Source organism: Aethalodelphis obliquidens, unplaced genomic scaffold (assembly GCF_003676395.1).
Source record: "Aethalodelphis obliquidens isolate GAN/ISIS:26980383/991018 unplaced genomic scaffold, ASM367639v1 scaffold4, whole genome shotgun sequence".
Classification (NCBI taxonomy): Eukaryota; Metazoa; Chordata; class Mammalia; order Artiodactyla; family Delphinidae; genus Aethalodelphis; species Aethalodelphis obliquidens.
Genome location: NW_020837948.1, coordinates 43,217,640 through 43,241,347, shown reverse-complemented (window position 1 = coordinate 43,241,347; position 23,708 = coordinate 43,217,640). Strand labels below are relative to the sequence as shown.

Sequence of the window (23,708 nt, the reverse complement as noted above, 5' to 3'; positions counted from 1 at the left end):
TGAATCTTTGTAGCTGGATTGGATATACTACAGAGACAGAGAAGTCTGCATAACATTTTTTAATATCTTCCATAAAATAATGTATTTTCTCGCCTAAAGATCCATTGCATACAGTGACTTTCATTAATTTCAGGAAATGGAAACCAGTCTTTGTATATCTGCCTTTTTAAAATATGTCATCTGTGCAGGAAAGTTTTAAACAGAGTCAGTATTTTGCTTATCCAGAATAAAATTGGCCTGGAAAACAAGGGCACAATGTTCTGAGGAAAATGTAAGCGATTAAAACACCAATGTTGTTAGGAAGACTAAGTATAAAATAAACATTACAGGTTTGCAGAAAATTTCAGCTTAGAAAGAAAAATACATGTGTATGTATTAATTTTCACATATTTATATATATATATGTATATTTATTACTTTATGAAGCTTTAGGATGAACAATCCTGTTATCAAAAAGACTTCTTTCAACAAGTAATGGCTAGAAATTAGTTTGGTGTTGATTTAATTAAAATACTAGGTTTACGTATTATTTTAACATTTTCACATTCAAAGTCTTTATTGGGCATTTATATAAGGATTAAAAAAGAAGTAATTTAAGATTATTACAAAGTTAATTAAATTAAATCAAATCTTCAAGTACTCTTTATTTCCTTTCTTATATAAAGTTTGGCCTTCAGTAAAACTTTTTCTGTTTTTCATCACAAGGTAAAATATTTCTTGTTATAATTTGGAGCAGCTGCAATTTCCAATTGTGCAGGAAAACTGTTCTTGTGCTGGTTGTTATTAGATAATGTATTTACATAGATTAGCCTAAATTAAGAGTCAGGAGGAAAATCTTTCTTTCATTTCATCCTTTTTTTTTTTCTTTTTCTGAATGATGAGTAACTGTCAGTGTGTGGACGCCTCTTTTCAAGGAATGTGTGAAGCTGTCACCCTGCTACATCTGCAGGACAATCCAGATGTTACACATATGAGATCCAGGTCTCAGCATGGTGATGATTGTCAAATGAGAACGACCTAATTGTATGCCTGAGTCTCCATAAAATGACAATTTGGGGAGAGTTGAAGGAGGCCAATATCTTTCAATTATTTTTAACCAGTACCTTTTCTCTGTTAAGTTTGCATTATCTTCTTCTAGGTTAGTGTTAAAATATTTTAAAGTCTATTTTGGAAGGGAATGAACTAGACCTCATGATCAGACTTCATTAGTATTTATAGAGGAAAAAAATTCTTCTGTTTTAGAGGTTTTCTCTAATCATAGTCATCGAGGATGACAAATTCTGATCTGAGGACAGTGTACGTGCCACGCTGGCATCCGAGCCTGTTTATGCACGTAATGGCTGGTTTAGGACACCTCTGAACTGTCACGTACAGTTTGAATTAATGAGGCCATACAGGTCTAAGGTCTCTAAAAAGGCCTCTCTAGATTAGGGTCTATTAAACCTGCCACAAGCTGCTTAGTGTTATAAAAGTGACAACAGAGGCTCTTTAGGCTTAGCATTTTGTTCTTTTCTTTTTTCCATTCCCTTTTAAAATTTTTTAGAATACTGAAGAAAAAATTTCTTTTTCTTCAGCCAATACCCTGCTAACTTACACTAAAGAAATTCCTATAGATTTCTTAGACATCCTTTAAAGAACACCAATATGCCAAAGGGGGGGAAAAAACACGATAAAATGACAAATTAGGTAGAAAAATAGGTTTTAGAAAGTGCATGGTGAGTTAATAAGTGAGGCAGCTAATATTATCTTGTTTTGCTTTGTTATAAAAGATTATTAAATGTAGCCACATTTTAGCACGGTAAAATAATAGAACCTGCAAAAAAAAAAAAACTGACCTTGTAATTAGGGATAAATAGAAAGCATTATCTCTGCTTAGGCACAATCCAATATTTAGCTGAGGGAATAAAATATCAGAGTATGTTCATATGACGAGCACAGACATCAACAAATAAAGAAATTATAATTGGCATTCTTTAAGGATCACATTTAATAGCATTCTCCTGACAATAATTTTATTGTCACAACATTGGCTTCATATTTTGTTGTGTATCCTTTGTCTGCTTCCTATATTATTTCAAAACTCTTCTTCAGATGACTATAGTTTTTTCTGGACCGTGAATACTATTTCATTAATGGACTTCTGTTTTTCCTTAGAAAAATTTGAGTGCAAAATCAATTTAACATCTCCGAATCTATTAGGTGCTTAGCCTTTAATTTGTTCCACATTAACATTAAATAGTCAAAATATGAGGTTACTTTTGGTGTGATTATTATGATTGTAATAAGGCCTGACACTTGCGCCACTTCAAACACGCAACCACCAACAGTTTTATTACAACAAAAGAGCTCCCAGCATAACACATTTTAATAGTCAGAAGAGTTGTGAATTCACAGCTTTGCACAGCAGGTGTGGCTGCACATCTTTACACCCCTAAATACACTTGCTCATCTAATCTGACAGATTAGACAATGACACAAAACCCCCATCACCAATGTCTAAACAAAGACTTCATTTTGGAAGAGACAAAGCTTCATGCAGACTGTGTTGCCACTAATAACTTTTCCGAGTGGAAAACAATGTATATTTTATTAATGAAAAACAAATTGCGGCAGGGAAGATGAATGTCTTGGCTTTTCTGACATTTTAAATAATTTGCTTCCCCTTCCCTTTTGTGCCTTTAATATTTACCTTCATATCAATCTTGATGCAATTTTGTTAATTAGATAGGGTGCTGGCAGCGAAAAATGGAAGGCATCACAGTCCAGGACCTTAAAACCCAGGTTGCAAGGGGAAAACGATTTTGCAATTTTTTTGTGAGTAAACTAGACTGGAAAGCATCACCTTAATTAGAGCCAGAGGTAAGATGGACTTTGGGGCACCCACGCTTTGATGGCGAGGCACTTACTTGGCAAAGGGTTTCAAGTAAGCTAAGGCAACCTGGTTTTCTATTCAACTTCATCACAGCTGAACATTAAAAAGTGAGACTGGAGATGTGCATATTTACCATAAGGGAATGGACTAAGCATTAATGGGCTCGGGGGGCTTATTTGGAGGCAGCTGCACTTATCATGAATCAGGAAAGGGAAATAGCAGCCCTGGTGTGCTGTAGGTCAGTCACAAATGTCGACTGGAAAGAGCCATAAATCTCCCCCCTGACTTCAGACTGTGACTTGCAGAACACCCTTCTAGCATTTTCCTATAATTTAAAGATTATGTAAGGTGTATCGCGAGTGTGTTCGATGAAAATATTAGAGATAAATCCTGTAAGTGCTCTGAAGCAGCAGCTTCTGCTGACAGTTACACTTCAAACAGGACAGGCTGCTAGTTTTGTCAACAGTAGGAGGTCATGGAAGGCTGCCAAAGAAAACAAACCTTTTTCAATAAAACGCTTTCAGTTCTAAGTAGTCACAGAATATCTCCTGTACTGTTTTATTACTGATATTTAAACTTTGATATATTGTCTTTTGCTGACAATTTCTTGAGTCAGAAATCTTAATCATAAAATGAAGTGTGGCACACACACACCAGAAAGGCAATTAGTCACAGCAAACTCTTTCCGGCAAGTTCAAATAATTTTTTTATTTTTGCTTGTGGGCAGGAGGGAGGGAGGGCACGGAGGTGGAAGACAATGGTAAAAGTTATGGTGTAAACTGTTTCTCTTTCTTTTTTCATTTATCTGTTGTTTCCTGAAAGAAGACACATGATATACACTGGTAAGGAAAAGCTTGTGCCTTCGGTAAAAAAGATAGAAGTTTCCCATTGAAGGAATGGTTTTATTAATGATAATAATAAGGTACAGTGTCATTTTCATTTATCAATATGGTATAATTGACCCTAAAATAAAAGTATTCTACATCTGTTTCTTCGTGTAAGTGGATAAAAATATTAAAATATGAAATTAAATGCACAATGGATATTCAGATTTGTCATATACTTAATAACCTATATTAGAAGTTAATGCATTTGAAAATATTGTCCAGGTAAGGAAAATGAAAGTTGATGTGACTGATTTCCAAAACCACCTCTCACATGTAAGGCAAGTATCGTGCTAGAGGACTGGTTACTAAAATTTTCATTTGCATTTTCTAACTAAAGATGCCTTGTTTGAAACTAGAAATCCATTAATGGCCTTCTATCTTATAGCCTGGAAAGTAAAACACATGTAGCTATAAGCACCAATTCTATTTAGTGGGTACAGGGTACCACCAAGTACATATTCCATGTTCATCATTGAGATTCATAAGGAAATTTTTGTTTTGACTTTTTGATTTTTTACCTTTTTATAATTTTTCAAGTCCAAAAGATATATAAGAATACATGCAAATTGAAAATAATATAAATGAGGATTTCACATATTCTTAATGATATCCTGGAGTTGTAAGATATAATTAACATTATGTAGAGTGCCTGGAGAACCCAGGCAGAAACAAAATGAGAAATGGAATCTCAATATGAGAAATGTTTATACAAAACTCACAGGCATCTCCCTCGCTTGCTCCTTATTTTCTCAGAGTATGGTTCAAGTGCTTTAATACTTACCTTGGTATCCTGACTGGCTTTAAAGGTAACCTATGCATGGAGAACCCTGACACCACGGTGCAGGCGTTACCAGCACAGCCATATCTGTAAGCTATGCATGGCCACCTTTATTGTTTTCCTGTTTTAAAAGCTATGTTCCACTTTGAAATTACATTAAGAATATAAATTTCAACCTCAAAATTAGGATTCTATACAACAGAGGCAGAATGTGTGCTTTGTAGCACAAGATCCCTTTCATTTAATATTAAGCATTCATCCTCTCACATTTTTTCTATTTTTGAAAACTATTTGAAATGAATAGACATGCACCATAGGATTCTAGACCCTGTAGAATCCCAGGGCCCGAGCAGACTGAAGCCTAGCAGCCTCTTGTGCAGACACTGCCAGCAGAATATTTGAAGTTGATGCAGCTTAGGAAGAGGCTGATCTTCACAGAAAAGCCAGAATTTCTAAAAAAAAAAAAAAAATTTAAAGCCATTTCACCCCCTAATCATAGACAAGCATTGAAGATCTTAAAACATGGCTGTGATCAGGCAATATTTTTTCTAGCATACTTTTTAAATGAAGACTAGTGCCTGCACAATTTAGAACGAAGGCCTGATGTTCTTATACATCACATACAGTCTCATTTTGAAAGCCATCAGCTATGTGATCTTCCTGAGTCCCAGCCTGTCCCCTTCTTCAATACAGCTAAAATGAATGGAAAAGCACAGAAATTATTTTGAATTGATGTGAAATATATCTTGTTCCAGCTATCCTATGACATGGCTGAGATTGGCCATCATGCATTCAACTCGATTCCTTCACATTAGTCTATGTAGAATACAATCCCAGACTCTTTCTTTCTTTCTTTTTTTTTATAATCATCATTGTTTACTTCTAACCATACACAGGGGAACAAAAGTCATCACAGGGTATTAAGAAAACAGAGCTAATGAGAGACAATGTTCTTGATCATTGGTTGTCTTTCACTGAACCAGTTTAGAGTTTTAATTCAAGTTTTAGCTGTGAATTAACTCTATCTAGAGTTTTATAGTACAAAGGAAATAGGATGCTTTTCTATTTGGTTAGCACAAAATATAGAGTTCTAATACTGTTGATCTAACGCTAAAGATACTGATTGTATGAACTGAAACTGAAACTATTGCTTACCATTAAGGAATAGTATATTTCTGTGATGGAAATCAGTTTGGAAATGAGGATCAAGAAGAACATTTCATTATACAAGTAGGCTTTTCTCTTTTCTGGGTTTTTCCCTAATACAGCCATGATGCCAAGAATCTCCATTGGAAAGATTTTGCAATTACTAAATTTGATAGATGCCTGGTATTCTATGATCACCATCACTTGACTGGGAAAATACTGGGCCACAGAGAAAGAGGGATTAGAAGGGAGAACTATAGTGTGAGAGTTTGGGGACATAGTTGGCATAGACAGAAAACAAGGAAGTTTATCTGTTGATGTCCATGAATAAGTCAATAGTTGCTGTTGACATCTTATGACATAGGTCAGCATTTCATTACACAGTAAATAATTATAGATCATTATATAGAATTCAGGCATTATGTTATCTGCTGAGGTTAGAAACCTAAGATATAGTCCTTATCTTCAAAAGAAACCCAGAGAGTAAGAGGAAACTTCACAGCAGTACCTGGTTCTCCACTAAAACATTTATGACCTTCTACGGTCATGGTCTGCAACCCCAATGAGGTTCACAGGGCTGCCTGGTCAGCTCTCTCACCCATTCTTCACAGCAACTATTTCAAACTCACTCTCATCTCTCCGAAACACTTACCCTCACTCCCAGGAGACAACCTTCCCTCCCACTCAGCAGGGAAAACAGAAACCATTGTGAGTTAACTCCTTTGACCTGCTGACATCCAGCATATACTTATCCTGGGTCCTCTTTTTTCTCTCTTACCACTTCTATCACTCTACCAAAATTGTTGCCACTACTGCTGCACACGGATAATTTTCAGTCATTCTCTTATTTGACCCTGGCATAAGTTGACACTAAAAAGGACTTTACCATTCTCAAAAAATATTCCTACCCCTGCCTACTCCTCACCCAGTGGCTTGTCTGAATACTACACTTTTCCCAAACTACTTTGGTCATTTCTATTCTCGGAATTTTGCCTGGCTGTTTTCCCTTGTTTGCTCCTTAAATACAGATGTTTTAATGTGGTTCTATCTATAAAATATTATGAAAGCACTACTGTAAAGCCTGGCATAGCAAGAATGATGGAGATTTGTGTTTGTTTCTTAGTGGCTAAAGAAATTTAAACAAGAAATTTGCTTGTCTAGTGTTATATTTCCTTATATTTCAATTTCTTTTGTAGTCAAGCACAGTATTCAGTTATTGTCTATTGGGTACAAAGCACCATATTATGTACTAAAAAGTTATGCAGGCTTTCTGCCCTGTCTAGAGGATTAACTCACTATGTCCATTACATGAGGCACACACTAAGCCTTTGCAATCATTACTAGCATGTAGGAGCACATCAACTTTTGATTTAGTTCAATTGTGGGGCAGGGTTTTTGCCCTCTTCATGAATTTTTTCATCAACCCTCTCAAGTCTTATATCATGGGTATATCCACACCTATGAGTAACAATAATTTGTGTAGACTCCGGAAACTATTGACCCCTCAAGAGTGTCTATTAAAAACTGAAAAATAACTTAATGTCATTTATTAAGTTCATGATATCTGTACAAGTAGCTTAGACTATAAACTATATTAAATATATGTTAAGAGATAACACTTTTCATATGCCTTATCCTTTTCCTTAGGTCAAATATTAAAGATGTCACTTCAGTGCTTCATGCTGGAACCATGTTGCAGGGATAGTTGGACCTGAGCATGGAACCTTATTGCACAGAAACTATCATAAAAGTTTTAATGAAAATGTTTGCATAATGGATTATGAGGTCTTCTAGGTTGCCATTCATTTTTTATTTCACTAAAACAGGAGTTTCTTTAAAAAAACATGTACACAACTCATATGCATTTAAAATATTAAGACAGGAAAGTACAGATTCTGAGTAATTTACTAACTATATGCTCAGGGCATGTGTGGCACACAGAAAGATGTGCTAAATTAACTAGGTTTAACTTTCGTACCCTGGGGACTTTCTCAATAGAATCATCATCAGTGTTATTTATGCTGCTTTGTGACAGCAAAATATTGAACTATCAGTGTTAGTGGAAAGAACATATATTGAAGAGATCATGGAAATGATGGTTGGTTCCTTTGCAATACTGATGTTCCCATGAACTGCTTTTTTAAAGGAAAATAAGGGTAGAGCTTTCTTGCTATTTCCATGTTAAAGAATGAAACAATAAAAGAAAATTAAAAATTAATCTGGAACTTTATCTTTTTGAAAATCTTTAGAAATGGGACATTTACCCACTTCTCATGGTCTTCACTAGTTTATGAAGGAAGGTCTTACTATCACATGCCATGACGATGGAGAGAAAAAAAGACTAAAATTTTTCTACTCAACCACTCTACCCTTTTAAAATAGCCCATACTTATGTTTTATTCTCTTCATCCACCATGTCCAGACAGCAGGGGATGGAGCTGGGAAGGTGGGAGAACAAAGGATAAGCTGGAATTGAGGTAGAGCTATTTGAGAATGTGTTCTCCTGCCTGTAGGGACATTTGACAGAGAAATTAGAGTAGACACCATCGTCACTTTTATCCTTCTCCTCAAATACTTTCACAGGGTATAGGGACAAAATAAAGATGATGCAGGATGGTAGTAGTGGGGTTGGACAGGGTCTTGCCAGGGTTCTACGGGTCTTGCTGCTTTGCCCACTTTGAAGATGTTTACTGTATAAAAGGCTTTTCAGTATCCTTGATAACTACTGGGTTGATCATTTAAGCTGGAAAATTCACAAGTATGTGGAAATTAAACAACATACTCCTAAATAACAAATAAGTAAAGAAGAAATCACAAGAGAGATTAGAAAATACTTGACATGAATGAAAATAAAAACACAAGATAGCAAAACTTGTGGGATACAGCAAAAGCAGTCCTTAAAGAAAAATGATCTAGATCTAGATCTAAATGCTTAATTTAATAAAGGAAAAGATTGTAAATCAATTTTCCATCTTAAGTAACTGGAAAAAGAGGAGAAAACTAAACCCAAAGCAAGAAGAAGGAAGGAAATAGACTTGAAGAGAAATAGCTGAAATAGGGAATTAAAGAAATAGAAAAATAAATCAGTAAAAACAAATAGATCTATAAATAGACTGATGAAGAAAAAAGAGAAAACTATTAAAATCAGGAATTATAATAATGACATTACTTCTCACTTTACATAAATAAAAAGAATTATAATGGGATAATATGAATAATTATATTTCAAAAATTAGGTAAACTGGATGAAATGCACAAATTCTTAGAAACACACAACCTACCAAAACTGATTCAAGAAGAAATAGAAAATCTGGATAGACCTAAAGAGATTGAGCTAGTAATGGAAAAATTTCTAACAAAGAAAAGTCCAGGGCCAGGTGTCTTCATTGGCGTATTACACCAAATATTTATAAAAGAATTGATACCAATCCTTTTCAAACTCCTCCAAAAAACAGAAAATAAATGCTTCTTAACTTATTCTATGAGGCCAGTGTTAGCCTAATTCTAAAGTCAGAAAAAGATATAATAAGGAAAGAAAATTATAAATCAACATTTTTATGAATATAGATAAAATACTAACCAATGGAATTCAGCAGTATTTAAAAAAGCATGATATACAATTACCAGGTAGGATGTATTCCAGGAATGCAAGATTTCTTGAGCATATTAAAATCAATTATTGTCATATATCATACTAATAGAATAAAGAAACAAAGATCATCTCAATAGACACAGAAGAAGCATTTGACAAAATACAACACACTTTTGTAATAAAAATACTCAACAAACAAGAATGGAAAAAAACATCCTCAACCTTATAAAGGACATCTCTGAAAAATCCACATCTAACATCATACTTAATGATGAAAGACTGAAAACTTTCTCTCTAAGATAAGCAGACAAGGATATCTGTTCTTTTTACTTTTATTCAGCACTGTATAGGATTACTAGCCAGGGCATTTAAGCAAGAAGAAATTTTTAAAAATTATCAAGTTTGGAAAGGAAGAAGTAAAACTACTTGCAGGTGGCATTATCTTACATACATAAAAAATACTAAAGAATACACACATAGACATATAATCAGAGCTGGTAAATGAGTTCAGCAAAGTTGAAGGATACAACATTAATATACAAAAATTCAATTGTATTTCTATATGTTAGCTATGAACAATCTGAAAATGAAATTAAGAAAACAATTTTATTTTCAATAGCATCAAAAGGAATAATATAACTAGGAAAAAATTTCAACCAAATAAGTGTAAGATTTGTATGCTGAAAACTATAAAACATATTTAAATAAATTAAAGAAGAGTTAAATACATAGAAAGACATCCTCTGTTAATGGATTGAAGACTTAGTATCATTAAAGTGGCAATACTCCCCAATTGATGTACAGATTTAATGTAATACTGATGAAAGTTCTTTTTTTACAGAAAAGGACAAACTCATTCTAAAATTTATAAGAAATGCAAGGGACCCCAGATAGCAAAAGCAATCTTGAAAAATAAGAATAATGTTGGAGGACTCACATTTCCCTATTTTAAAACTTACTACAAAGCTAGTAGTAGCTACTAGCTAGTAGTAGTAGCAAATCAATACAATGTGATACTGGCACAAAGCTAGACATATAAATCAAGGGAAAATAATTGAGAGTTGAGAGATAAACCCATTCATCTATAGTCAACTGATTTTTGACAAAAGTTCAACCAAGGGTGTTCAGTGGGGGATTATAATATTTTCAACAAATAGTTTTGGGAAAGCTGACTATCCACATGCAGAAGAAAGAATTTGGACCCCTCACACAATATACAAAAATTAACTCAGAAAGAATCACAAACATAAATGTAAGAGCTAATACTCTAAAAATCTTAGAAGGACTCATAGGTGTAAATTCACATGATCTTGGATTTGTCAAAGATTTCCTAGGTATGACACCAAAACCAAAAGCTACAAATGAAAAAATAGATAACCTGGGTTTTTTCTAAATATAAAAACACTGTGCTTCAGAAGACACTATTGATAAAATGAAAAGACAACCACAGAATTGATAAAAATATTTGCAATTTATATATCTTATAAGCAGCTAGTATCCAGAATATAAAAATAACTCTTACAACAAAAAGAGAAATAACTCAATTACAAAATGGGCAAAGGACTTGAATAGACAGTTTTCCACTGAAGATATACAAATGGACAATAAACACAACATCGAAGAATGTGCACAACATCATTCATCATTATAGAAATGTAAGTCAAAACCACAGTGAGATACCACTTGACACCACAAGGATATCCATTAAAAAAAGAATAGAGAAAATATAACAAGTGTTGGTGAGGATGTAGCGAAGTTGGAGTCACATACATTGCTGGTGGGAATATAAAATGGTGCAGCTGTTAACAATTTGGCAATTTCTCAAAAAGTTAAACATAGAGATACCATATGCCACAGATATTCCACCTTTAGGTATACGCCCAAAAGAATTGAAAACATGTTCACACAAAACTTGTACACAAATGTTCATAGTAGGATTATTCATAATATCCAAAAAGTAGAAGACCTAAATAGACATTTCTCCAAAGACAACATACAGATGGCCAAAACGTACATGAAAAGATGTTCAGTGTTGCTAATTATTAGAGAAATGCAAATCATAACTACAATAAGGTATCACCTTACACCAGTCAGAATAGCCATCATTAAAATGCCTACAAATAATAAATGATAGAGGGAGTGTGGAGAAAAGGGGACACTCCTACGCTGTTGGTGGGAATGTTAAATTGGTACAGCCACTACAGAAAACAGTGTGGAGGGTCATCAAAAAAATAAAAATGCAGTTGCCATATGATCCAGCAATCCCACTCCTGGGCATATACGCAGACAAAAATATAATTTGAAAAGGTACATGTACCCCTATGTTCTTAGCAGCACTACTTACAACAGCCAAGACATGGACAAAACCTAAATGTCCCTCAACAGATGAGTGGATAAAAAAGATGTGGGATATATATACACACACACACATATATATCACATCTTTTATTTATATATATATATATATATATATATATATATATATATACACACACACACACACACACACACATATATACACACACATACACAATGGAACATTGCTCAACCATCAAAAACAATGAAACAATGCCATTTGCAGCAACATGGATGGACCTAGAGATTATTCATACTAAATGAAGTAAATCAGAAAGAGAAAGACAAATACCATATGATATCACTTATATGTGGACTCTAAAATACAAGTCAACATATCTATGAAACAAAAACAGACATAGAGAGCAGACTTGTGGTTGCCAAGGGGAAGGGGAGGTAGGAGAGGGGAAGAATGAGAATTTGTGATTAGCAGAGGCAAATTATTATATAGAGGATGGATAACAACAAGGTCCTACTGTATAGCACAGGGAACAATATTAAATATCCTGTGACAAACCATAATGGAAAAGAATATGAAAAAGAATATATATATGTATAAATTAGTCACTTGGCTGTACAGAAGAAATTAACACAACATTGTAAATCAACTATACCTCAATAAAATTTAAAACAATATCCAAAAAGTGGAAATAATCCAAATGTCCATCAACTGATTAATGGATAAACAAATGTGGGATACCTATATAAGGAAATATTATTTGGCAATAAAAAGGAATGAAGTGATGATACATGCTACAATGTGGATGAAACTTTAAAATATTATGCTAAGTGAAAGAAACCAGTCACAAAAGACTACCTATTGTGTGACCCTACTTATATGAAATGTCCAGAATAGGCAACTCCATAGAGACAGAAGTTGATTAACATTTGCCTGGGCGTAGGAGAGGTGGAATTCGGAGTCACTGTTAACAGATACAGTATATCTTAGATAGTGATGACGGTTGCAAATATTGAAAATATCCTAAAAAACACAGTGGAGTTCATGTTGTATAATTTTTATATTAATAAAAAGATAGAAACAAAATCAAGTCACCTCCATCAACCCAGATGCCCCAATGACTATGAAAAGCAAAACCTTCCTGCCAGCCACATGGAGCATAAGGAAGAAATGAACTTTGTTGTTCTGAGCCATGGAAACTTGGGATTGTTGTGTTAACACAGCATATATTCGCCTATCTTATCAATGTAGCCAATAAACAGACAATTCCTCTATTTACCTACAAATTAAGTTAGAAAATCCATGCCCTCTCAAAATCTCTAGACAAAGTTCCATCATCCTACATTTATCAGATTATAGATTTCTGGATCAAAGCAATCTTGGTTTGATATAAATCTCTATATGTCACTGAACATAAATAACTATTTGAAAGTGCCATGGAACTTAGTGAGGACCCTAAAACCTAAAAATACACGGTAGATATTTGGAAAATAAATCTCTCTGCAAATATTTGTTAAATGTTTCCAAATGTTTAGTTTTATTTTCTATGATTTTACTTTACCATCATCTTAGAGAACAAAAGAGGGTAGATTAGATGCTGGGTAATTACATTCTTATATGTCAAAAAATTTTCTTTTGCTATTTTGAAAACTAAACCTCCTTCAAAGAATTATAATACCCTTAATACTGATGTATAAGTGTCAGTATATTACATTTAAAGTGAATAAAAAAATGATCCAAATTGAAATTGCACAGGGTTGGTGGAAGATTTATTGTATATGTATCCGCTAAACTTCAATTTGGGAAACCACTTTATGAAATCATAAAGTGATTTCCAAATGAATCATTTTTTCTATTTTCAAAAATCCTTACCCGTCAAAAAAATTCTATTATCACGATACCATTCATCCAAATTTTCCTAATTATTATCATAGATGGAAGTATGTTCATGTTAATTGTGTGAGGTTCACATGTAGATCATTCTATGTCTTACTTTTCCCTTTAAAGCTCACAGGAAGATTTCTTCTTAGATTGTGTGTAAGTAGTCAAGGACCTTATGCCTAGAGAAATTCTATCCCAGAAAACCAAAATCATGTCTCAGATTTTCAGTGTCTTGAAATATCCTTGCTAGTGTCACAATTTTCATTCCCATCAAATAGTAGAATTCTCTGTATTTTCCATTGCTATCCTCAATAGTTACTGTTGTGGTGGTCAGTTGCTGGCAAAGCAAATCTAATAGTTTATTTAAATACAAATGTGTAAGTAAATCAGTTTGCGTCATTCTTTTGCCTAAAATACTCCAGTGTGCTTAAACTAATATCCACAAAACTTATCGTGGTCTACCTGAACCTGCATGGTCTGGTCCCTGCCTATATTTTCTATCCTACCTCCCTCCAGAATCATGAGGTTGTCCAAGCCTTAGGGTCTTCCTCTTGTCTGGTATATCCTGATTTCCACTGCAGATTTCACACAGCTGGCTCGTCCTCATCGATGTGGTCTCAGGTCAAATATCACTTCTTCCAAAAGAAGACTTTCTCTAACTACCCTTGCAAAAATATTCCCATCACTCTAACATTACTCAGTTTTATAATCTTTATTGCACTTATATAAACTTCCTGGCTTATTTATTAATTTATTTGTTTACTGTCAGTATTATGTTCCTAGAATGGGAGCTCCCTGAGAACAGACAATGTATACTCAGTGCCTAGATGAGTGCTAAATTGTAGAATGAATGAAATAAGTAAATAATGTCTTGGGTTACTGACACATTAAAATCACATTAAATTAAAATCACATTAAAAATGATTTTGATGCTCCCCATTCCCCAACTCAATGCATGCACATCATTGCACACAACTTTCCTCAAGTCTTTCAACAGCTCCTTTGTCAAACAGCTCATCTCAGAGATTCTCAGAACAAAAGAGCTTCTGAAACCAGAGTCATTTCTAAAATGTATTAATAATTATTCATTTGCACTATTCATTATTGTGCAAATAGTGACAGGAGCCTGGTTTGAGGACCATAGGTTGCTGCATGAAATGTGCTTGTTTTCTTCGACCCCAGTGAGCGTTCTCTGTGCTCATCTAAGGGCAGAATTTGGCCATGTGTGGTTAGTCGATTACAACAAACATATGGGGAAAATGGCTGAGAATGCTCAAATATTGAAACCATATGTTACTGCATGGGAAACTATGCCTTATTAAAAAACAAAACAAAAACTGAGAATCCAGCTAGAAACATACAGCTCAGAGCTTTCGCTTTCAGAGTTTAACCAGCACTCAATTTATTAGACTGAAGACTTTCTTTTAAATTGAACTCAGTCTTTACGTCTCAGACCAGCTACTTAGTTAAAATATTTCGTTTGACTACAGATGCTTCCAAAAATCAAACATCTTGCAAAATTTGAAAATTCATTAAAAAGTAAAAGTATTCTGAATCCTATGAGATTTTTAAAATTCTGTTTTAAATGCCATGAAGATTTCATAGCTTTTATATATACTGCTCATATAAATGGAATATTTTAACTTTTTTTTTTTCAATTAACATCACACCATCTTCATAGAGAAATGGAACAGATAAGGAACTTGAATGATACACTTATAAGCTATTAGTCTTGTGGTTAAAGACTAATAAAATTTAGATCAGAATAGGATTTGCACTGGAAGTGATGCTGAGCCTCCGTGGAAGACGTAAGAATAGACTCATACACATTTTCTTTTGATTCTCAGATGAACCTCACTTACAGTCCTTCATTAAATCTAAGGTGCCATCAGTTGTAAGATACACCACTACTAAGAAATAAAAATGCTGCCAATTAACTAAGATGCAATGCTCTCTTATCATATTAAATGTAATACACATTCTGATTTCAAAGAGTTTAATATGTGAAAACATATGCATGATCGAAATAATGAAGTATGCTAGTGTATTGGGTTGAATTTTGGTTTAATGCCCTAGTATAAAGCACCAAATCCAAGGCACTGTAAGAAATTCAAGAAATTTGCTTTTGATGGATTCACACTTCCTTTCCCATTTTGGTCCCTGTTTCCTTAGCTAAGGAGCTCAAGGCCCTCTCCTCCCCACCACCATCCATACAAAGAGCCCTGGCAGGAGGGGTTTCTTTCTGAGCTTTGCTTTCCAGGGAGGGCCAGATTTTCCAGACTTTTCCTTCTTTCTTTTTGTCACCGATAGATATTGATGTGATAGATTACTTTGGGCTAGGAAATTTTATAGCCAATGATAACCATGTCTTATCATTTTACCAATATTTGCCTTTTAACAGCAGACACCCAAATTCACAAATTTTAGCCCAATTAAACCAGTTATCTAAAGTGGATTTTGAAGTGTAATCACAGGCTATATTCTGAGATATAAAGACAATTAATACATGTAAATTATATCCTCATTTTGATTCACATATAGAGGGAGGCAATATACTACAGTAGAAAGAGCATTGGTTTGGGGATTCACTAAGACCTTGTTTTAATACCCACTATGTGATCTGGAAGTCGCTTAATATTTCTTAATTGTGTTTTCGTCACCGATGAAGTAAAAATAATGATAAATATATTTTCTAAACTTTATAGGCATAGACAAATATAAGTTGTGTAAGATATTTTTAGTATAAAATTATGCTTTGACAATGTGATATAATATATAGTTACATAATTATATATGATAGAAACATGTTATATATAATTGTTTACTTTTGAAATCTCCATCAAATTATCAAATTGGGCCAAAGTGATATTAAGCCCTCGAGCGAGCTCTACTAACGCTATCATAAAGCACTAGCTGTTATTCCTGATGATTTTCTTACTAATCTTGCATGTGTTGTTTAGATATCCTTGTGTACATATCAAAATCATTTACCTAAAGATTTAGGTAGTTATATAACTGATATTTCACATCCTGATAATTATTGGAAATGCTTTTATTTTTTCTCACATGAATGACATTAATATTCTATATCACTAATACATTTTTAAAAATTTGATCGTGATGATTTCTATGTAATTTTTTTTCTTTTATTGTACTTTAAAACTGTCATGCTTTGGTAATAGCACACTCCTACAATGAGAATGACAGACCTTTTATGCTTGCTACATTTCTGATTATTCTTACCTTTCCTGAATGGCCATTTTTCCTTTTCTCTTAATTCTCCATGTCTTGTCTTTAACTTTTTTTATTAAGTTAGAACCTACTTCTTACCTTTTTATTATCCTTCTTCAAACTCCCAAGTTTTCTTTTCTTGTTTCAATAAGATTATAAATTCAACAGGTATGCAGTTACATCGAACCTTGTTTATTTTAGTTAAGAATCAAAATATATTTATTGATTAAAAGACTAATTTGTGTCCATGTCCACAATTACCTGTATCTTTCTTAATTTTTTATAAGATTCTAGAAATAATTTTTTCAGCTTGTTTGAATTATCTCAGGTTCAAACTTTTTCAAGCAAGTACAAACTCTAAATATTTTTAAAGAAACAGAAGTTCAATTCTAGTAAAATTCTATTGCAGGGAAATCATGCTACCCACTGAGCAGGTTATTAGACATTGAGACATAGAGGGTGCTAATCAGAAGTGAAGAAGGGTGGTTTTGACCACAGATGGCAATCAGAGTTCTCCCATTGAAGATGGCTGAAATGAGATAATATGTTAAGGAAGTAGAGGAATGAAGGGGAAAAGTAAGATGGAGTAAGCCTGGATAATAAAGTGAAATGATTTTGAAAATGGAAAATACTGGAGAACTAGTAGTTGGCAATGGTAAATGTGCCAGTGGACAGGGAGGACTTCAACATTTTAAAAGGAAGAAGGCAACTGATGGAAGAAAGAGGACAAAATTATGGACTTGACAGTCAGTTTAAATGTTAATGGAGAGTTCCCGAGTGTGTAGGAGCAGCTGCTGACAATAACTCAGGATACAAGAGTTTTAACTATCACCCCTAGGCAGATGAGTCCCAAGTCCTGTCTCTCAACTTAACCTTTCTCCTGAACTCCAGTTCGGTGGGTAGGCTTATCACCCAGGGACACAGACTCAGCAACCATGTTTCCATCCAACTTATCCTGCTACTGTTAGTCTACAGACACATATCTATTTCTGTCTGTCAATTTGTCTCTGTTAACTTCACCATACCCTGGCTTCTCTTTTTCCACTTGCCTTCTAAAAATACACTATTTGATACACTGACAGTGTCATTACACGTGATATGAGATCTAGAACTTTTAAAAGGAAAAATGTTGAATGGAAGAATGAACAAACTGATGGACAGATGGATGGATGACTGAATTTCTTGATTACTTATTATCTGCCAAGTGCTCTTCCAGTCCCTTCGCATACAGACGTGTCAAGAGGTAAATTCCTTGTCTCTACTTTATTGATAGATACAGACAAAACATACATAGTTTATGCCCATTTGTGATAAGAGCTAAGAAGGTAAGCAAAGCCAAATGAGATCTGAGAATGGTAGATTGCAAGAGCTGTTTGAGATTGGTTGATCAGAAAAGGCCCCTATGAATATCTGTCATTTGGGCAGAAAGCTAAGTAAAATGGGAGAACAAGATATTCGGAGGAAAATTTTTCTAGGTGCAGGTAAAGCAAGCTCAGAGTCCCTATGATTAGAATATTCTTAGTCGGAAAGCGGTGAAAACTACTTTCTGTTTGGTAGATTTGTCTATTCTGGACATTACATGTGAATGGAATCATACAACGTATAGGTTTTTGTGTCTGGTTTCTTTTACTTAGAACTATGCTTTGAGATTCATTTATGTTATAGCATACGTCGTCCCTTTTAATTGCTGAATAGTATTTCATTGAATGGATATGTTACCAGTTGGGTTTTTTCCTACTTTGGGGCTATTAAAAATAATGCAGTTTTGAACATTCACGTACAAGTCTTTGTAAAAAACATATGTTTTTATTTCTCGTGGGTAGATTCCTCCGAGGGGAACTACTTGGTTTTATGGTAAATTTATGTCAAGAGTTTGGTTTTGAACTAACATTCAAGTAGAGATATTGTGAAGGTACCTCATGTATTGGTCTAAAATTCAGGAAAGAGGTAAATAAACATTATACACATGATTTCAAAGTAACTGGACTGTATAAGGTCAGATGAGTAGTAAATGTAGTTTAAAAAAGAGAAAGGTCTAAGGTTTAACTCCTGGGCATGCCAATTTAAAGGTTAGGAAAATGAGGAGGATTCATAAAAAGAGAATAAGATGGAACAAACAGGGAAAATGTCAAAGCAGACATTTTGTGTGTCCTGTGCTCCATATCCCCTTGGTCAATCTCCAGGCTCTGCTGAAACTGTGGTAGACAGTTCCAGTCCATGCTAACAATCTCCCAAGTTTTCTGCTTAACTGCCTCAAGGTATTTTTTCTAAAATGAAAAAACTCACTCAGCCCTTGTGGTGGTGTATAGAATCAAGGACACCACAGGCAATTCTCAATAATGAGAAGACAGGACTCAGGATTATAAATGCTCCAGTCTCCTATCCTTTGGCAAGATAATTTTGAGTTTCAGAATAACAAAAAGCCTGACTGGCATTGATTCAAGAGAAAATAGGAGGAAAGAAAAGGGAGGAAGTTGAGATGCATATAGAATCTATTTCTGGGAGTTTTGCTGCAAGGCAGAGGAGAAAAGTGCCGTGGTGGTAAGTAGACAGAGATAATCAGTGAGAGAGCTCTAGGGAGCGATTTGTTTTAAAGATGGAGGATGTTACATTGTGTATGTATAGTGGGAAGAAACATGGAAGATACAGAACATAGAGGGAGAATTGCTAAGGTGATGTCTTTGAGTAGGTGAGGAGGCATTTCTTTAGGAACAAGTGCAGAATGTTACATTAGGAGAACAGAGTTTTAACAGGGGAAGGCAGAGCTTTTTGATGTGGATGTGACTATATTGGTATATTTAATAGTGGGGACATGTGTTTGGTCCATGGCTTGATGAGTAAATTCATTCCTGAACATCTAGAAAACAAGACAGTCCACCTTCTACTAGAACCCACTGAATATTTATATTTTATAATAACCCACTGAATATTTATATTTTATAGTAACCCATTCCATTTCAGACAGTCCTAGAGCACCACAATTTCTTCTCTGTGATACTGAGCTAATGGATATAGAGTGAAACTATAAAGTACTGGGTGTGGGTGGAAGAGACATACTTGGTGCCAAACAAGAAGCAGCCAGTTGCAGCAAATGAGGAGAAGGTGAACATCCTTATCCACCAGCCAGGACTAAGATCGGGAAGTATGCATGTAGGAAAACATGTATGTACACATGTAGAAAGTATACATGCAGTGAAAAATATAGTTGTAGCCATCACAAATGTTAGACAAATTTAGCTACAAAGCAAGATACAACAAAACTTCTTTAGCGTGGGTATAATAATTTTTTTTTTGTATCTGAAATTCTCATAATTTTCATTTGTTTTGAGTTGAGTACTGAGATAGAGGTCTTAATACACAGTCTTATTAGAGAAGAGTCTAAAACAAAATCACATAATAAAGTCTTGCAATAAGATTGGAGAACTGCTCATTTTACTTTAGTTTTTTTGTTTTGTTTTGTTTCTGCTAGTATTAAGCCATGAAATAACTCATCAACTCTAAAGAAAATACTGATTTATGTTAACATTTAATGAGTACCTGCTATGGTCAGACACAGGTGCTAGATATAAAATGAGGTAAATGGTCTCTGTCCCCATGGGATACACAAAAAATTTCAGTAGAGTATTATTTAAAGACTAAGAGCATGGCAAAAAAATAGCATATGATGACTATGTAGGAGATGTCATTTAGGTCATGACAGAGCAGTAGTCCCGTGAAAAGGGTTTTCAAATATGAAGACACTGACTAAGGAGGGACATTTCAGACAAAAGCTAGAGTCACTTCACTTCTCTTAGACTTAGTTTTGTGTCTGTGTTGTTGGGCTACATAAGGTTTTTCAAACTCTATTCATGGAATTCTTTACAAGCTACAGTAACTCCAGAGAAGTTTGGGGGGAGGAAGTCAAGATGAGCAATTAGGGCTCTTGGCTTCTCACTTCCACTTCAAGCAGAGATATCTTAGGCAATGTAAAAGGAGTTCCATTAATTAATTTAATGTTTAAATTAATTAAAAAATCTATTTATTAAAAAAAACAACACTGGATAATAATGGTCTCTAAGGTTCCATATCTAACATTCCATAGAAAAAAACTTACAGTGATACTGTGTTCATTGGTATTATTTTGTTAATTACCAGAAGAGAAATCTAAATTTCCCTATATTCTGGGGACTGTAACATCACTGCCAATTTTGAGGGGGGAGTGTGGGGAAAGGGAAGTGGTGGTCCTTTTGGGGGCAAAAAGAACAAACAAAGGCACTGGATGAGGGTGAAAGAATCTGCTGAAATGCAAAGGCAGAAAGGAACCAGAAATATATTGCAGGCAACTTTTGCTTAAGACCTAATTTTGTCTCTGAAATGTCAATTAGAATATTCAAATAAAAGATGATGAAGTTATAAATATAATATATATACATAGATGCAAACATATTCATATACTTATGTGCATATTTTATACAGGTACCCATGATTTGTAATATTCTAATAGGAGAGAATGGTGCAATATCTAAATCTGTGGCCCATGCCCTCTGAAAGTACTCTAGATAAAAGGTAAGAAAAATAAGTGTCTGATACAGTTTCTAAAACACACACAGAAGAACCATGGTGATTGTGTATTTCTAGAATTCATTTCACTTATCATATAATCCAATTTGGAAATTCAAACACGTTAAATGAAAACTTTATAACCCCACACACAAAACGTTAAACCTCACCATAAGTTAGTTTTCCAATGGTCATAAATTCTCCTTTAGACAAGTTAGCATTTTATCTAAAGCAAATCTCAAAACTGTAAATAACGTCTCCAACAAAACACAGCTGTGAAAGCCTAATCATTTCTTAAAAAAATAGGTAAACTGTGTTTTAGATAAGCATGAGGGTACGACGTAGATTTTTTCATCGTTAAGTATATGTTCTCATTTTCTGTGATTTCCTTGGCTCAGTTTCTATTTTTTTAATGCCAAAGATAACACAGTCTCTTTTATATTAATCAGTCAACAAACACAGCTGAGAAATTGAATGCTAAGGATTTCGAATTTTCCTAAAGGTTTGAGAAATGTCTTAATATTTCACAGTATGTCAACATTCTTATGACATCCCATTATGTGGCATTATATACATTTTTTGTACAGTTTGCCTCATAAGTTTAACAATTACTAGGTTAACTAAGAGTAAGTCTTGTCCTCAGACCATTACCTTGTGTCACAAGATCATAAATTTAAAATGCATTGCGTTGTTTTTTCTATAAAGAAATTGTATTTTATAACTTAATTTTTTGTACATTATTTTCATGATTTTTATGACAATAGCAGTAAAATAATTACTGCTTACAAAAACATACAGATAGGGTTTTTATAAGTACTAACTAACCTCGTTTTATCCCCTACATGTAAAATTAGTATGTATCTCTGGAACTGGGATCATGCATTTTTAAAAACCTTTTACAACATAGCCTACTCTGTCTAAATCCAACTGGTACTACTGTATTTTGTGGCTAGACTAACTTTGTGACTTTGAAAAGTGTTCTTCACATTGCTTTTATATGGCATCAATTTCACTGTGCACCAGAGGTGACTGAGAAACATATTTTGTTGGTTAAAAATGTTACAGTAAGCGACTGTTCTCCACGCAATTTTCAAATAAGAATCAATCAAATCTTGTGTGGTGATGTGCAAATTTTCAGTCAGTTTTAACTGGTTTTGCTCTTCTGAAGGTTAAGGTAGTTTAATGGTTGAAAGCACATTGCAGTGAAGCTAGCTGCACAAGTCGAAATTGTACAGGATTAGGATTTCATTTCATTTTAGCTGTTGCCATGTGTGTTTTCTGTCCAAGCTGCCTCTTGCCGCCGTTTAACCCATGCTTTTTTAAAGACAAGAGGGGTTGAGAACTTGAGGGCCTCTGGCTTCATTTTAACAAGGTGTCACTAGCACTTTGGTACATAATTTGTCATAAATGTCAAAGGTCACTGGATGTTCGAAACCTACAGCCAGCAGATGGTCATTATGACAGCAGTTATGTTTCAAAGGCAAAGGATGTTTTGTGGTATTTACTTTAGTGTGTTAGTGTTACACCTCAGAGTATATCTGAGAAGATTCTAGTTTAAATCAAATCATCCTTGTGGTTGACTGCTTAAGAGGTAGTACCAAGAGATGGAGCAGTTTTCAAAGATATTCCACTTGGTTACTCCAGTCTAAAATTTACACCATGTAATTTTTTATTTTCCTCCTTATGCTCAAGCACTGATTATGGATTTCCTAGTTCTCATTTCTGAGTTAAAAAAAAAACAAAATTAAGTAAAAAAGCAAAGTATCAAAATGTGTTAATGTGAGTTTCTATTTCTAGCCAGATCGTTGAAATGGTATAAAATGTTAAGAACTATAGATGAATTTCTATACTACAACTAAATATTATCCAATAGCAATGTCAGATAAAACAAATAGAAAATGTTTTATTAGATTCTACTACACTTCTAAATTTGTTACTTTAAACTTCACTAATTTATTCATTATTTCATCCTAGTTTTTACTTATGCCATTTTATACTAAACAATTAACAATTTTGACAGGTCCTAAGTGCTAATATTGAAAAACAAAACTCATATCCTACCATATTTCCATTAGGCAACACCCGCAGAATTGGTGAAGTGTTTGTGTTAAATAAAGAGGTCCACCAGTTCTTAAAAAAGCTTTGTTCTTAAAATCACGAGTTTAGCAACAAGAAGAATTGGACATAATCTAGTACAAACAGATACAAAGATATTTATTTCTATTAAGCTTCACGATCAGGAAGAGAGAAGATCATGAAGATAGAGACTGAGACTGGTTGAAAATAAAAAGAGAGATTCTAGTACTGCTCTAGTAGAAGTGTACCACTGAATGCCTGAGCATACAGAGAATGGGAATGATGATCTCCTAATACAGGCAATAAGTGACATAGCCCTGGGGGAAGAGGCTGATGGTAGCTGTGGGGCCTTCACCTATCGACTTATCTGTGGGGTCACCAACTCCGTGAAA

General features: G+C 34.2%; 1 long non-coding RNA gene across 1 annotated transcript in view; it reads right to left on the bottom strand.

The window, feature by feature from the left end:
* Window positions 1-2,034: 2,034 nt before the first annotated feature.
* LOC113617338 (uncharacterized) overlaps window positions 2,035-23,708 on the bottom strand; it is a 254,836-nt gene continuing 233,162 nt past the window's right edge. The window contains exon 5 of the long non-coding RNA XR_003431601.1: window positions 2,035-4,989. This is a non-coding gene — a long non-coding RNA (uncharacterized LOC113617338). The remainder of the gene's footprint in view (window positions 4,990-23,708) is intronic.